The following is a 2500-nucleotide window of genomic DNA, read 5'->3' as shown; positions in this document are numbered from 1 at the left end:
AGTTTAGCAACGTTTACTTGATTGTCTGAGAATGAATTTGGTGTGACCCAATAAGCATAAATTCGGTCTTCGCAACATTCAAGCTCAGTTTGTTGGAAATGAGCCATATATTAAGACTTCTTAACTCTGAATTTAAACCTTTCTCAAGATCAGTGAGTCAATGTGCTGGCAGCACATATGCAAACATCCTTTGGGAGGTCAACCTAAGGCAATTTGGCAGATCGTTAATGTAAACTAGGAATAAAAGTGGTCCTAGGTTGCAGCATTAGACAACTGGCCAGCAAGACTACCTCTCTGACTGGCGGAAAAGATAAGATTCAAACCACTTAATACTGATTGTATCAACACCATATATACTGAGCATCCGTAAGAGAATATTGTGATCAATGGTGTCGGAGGCCTTTTTAAGATCTATGAAAACTACACCGTTGACAAGGCCATTGTCATTATTAACCGACCAGCTGTTTGCAGCATCAACCAGGGCAGTAAGGGTACTGTGTAACGATCGAAATCCAGATTGACAGTGGCTTAGTCGGTTGTTAGCGTTAAGATACTCACTAAGTTGATCATAAACACATTTTTCAAATATTTTGGCAACGGTCGGTATGACGGATATTGGTCGATAATTGTTGGGGTCATCCCTTTTGCCCTTTTTGAAAATAGGAGTCACTCTTGCCAATTTCCACTCATCTGGAAAGATACCAGTCTCGATCGATTTAGCAAAGATTAGTGTAAGAGATGCTGAAACTATGCTGGGAGCCATTTTTAATAGTTTATTTGGAATATTATCTAGTCCGGCCGACTTCCTCTCATTTAGTTTGGACAACAGCTTATAAACTACATTCAGCGATGGTGCTTTCAATGAGAACGAGTTTTCAGTTGGCGTGAGATATGTTTCAGCTTGACATCTGCTGTCACTGTAAAGGCGGGTGTCTAGAAAACTAAGACCTAAGACCTAAGACCTAGTTTCTAGGGGGAGTTTCTAGGTCTTAGTTTTCTAGACACACAAAATCTGGGTCTTAGTTTTATAGGTCTTAGGTCTTAGGTCTTAGTTTTCTAGACACCCCTGTAAAGGCCGGTTTACACGGTGCGACTTGTCGGCCAGCTTTTTGGCGGCGGCTTTGTATTGAAAAAAATCGGGCCGACATAAAAAATCTGTTGCAGTGCGCCGACAAGTCGCACCGTGTAAACCGGCCTTTACACGGTACGATTTTTGTCGCATGTGACAAGCTCACGACAGGCGTACGACATGACTTACGATTGTCACAGCGTTTTAAGGACGTTCGCGCGAAATTGTTTGAACATTGATTTTCTTCTGAAACTTTTACCACTGTAAGATGATGAGTTAGTTATGTCAGAAATGTAAAAAAAATGGGGTGTCACCGACTTCGTTTTGGAGAGGACATGTCCGGAAAAACACCCAAAATGTGACAAAATCGGGCTTCGTTATCGAATAAGGCCAGTGTCTGTAAACCCAAATATATTGCAATTAAATCTTTGAAGTGAAATCTTCTCTGCCAAATATTGTTTAAGTGGACTAATTAAGTGAATTTAGTCAACTGGTGAGGTTCCCTTAAAGATCAAGTTCGCATTTAGCGATCACAGTTTCACGCGCCTTGCAGCCGCAAGATGGCAGGATTTGATGTCCCGTGAGCAGAAATCTTGAAAATTTTTGAACTTCCCACATTGATTTTTTGTTCATTTTTGGACAACGTGGAGATAATTGTAAATAAAATCCGTTTCTGGAAAGAAAAATAGGGGTCACCGAACGTCCAAGACCGTTAAATCCAGGCAAAGCTATACCAATGGCCTTTTGCCCTATAAGTGCTCATTTTATTACTTAGCGCGCGCGCTCGTGTATGACGTGGCGTGTGCATTTGTGTGCGCAGTAAGGATGCGCAGAAACAATTGGCGCGAACGTCCTTAAAACATGTTTTAAAATGCTACGACATTTTTTTGGACGTACACAACAATCATGTCGTGGGCCTGTCATAAGCCGTTGTCGCATACGACAAAGTCGTACAGTGTAAATCGGCCCGTAAAATGCGACATTTTTTCTGACGTTGCACAACAATCGTAAGGGCCGATTTACGAGGTACGATTTTTGTCGCATGCCACAACTGCTTACGACAGGCCCACGACATTGTTCACGATTGTTGTGTACGTCAGAAAAAATGTCGTAGCATTTTAAAACATGTTTTAAAACGCTACGACAATCGTAAGTCATGTCTTCGGCCTGTCGTGAGCTTGTCGCATGCGACAAAATCGCACCGTGGAAATCGGCCCTAAAACATGTTTCAAAACTATGCGACAATCGTAAGTCATGTCGCAGGCCTGTCGTGAGCTTGTCGCATGTTCAGGCCGGTTTACACGGTGCGACTTGTCGGCCCGATTTTTGGCGGCGGCTTTGAAAAAAATCGGGCCGACATAAAAAATCTGTTGCAGTTACCAAAATCGTACCGTGTAAAATCGGCCCTAAAGAAAAGAGTTTTTAAATGCA

The sequence above is a fragment of the Montipora foliosa genome, chromosome 5 (assembly GCF_036669935.1).
Source record: "Montipora foliosa isolate CH-2021 chromosome 5, ASM3666993v2, whole genome shotgun sequence".
NCBI lineage: Eukaryota > Metazoa > Cnidaria > Anthozoa > Scleractinia > Acroporidae > Montipora > Montipora foliosa.
Note: the sequence above shows the minus strand (reverse complement) of the source record.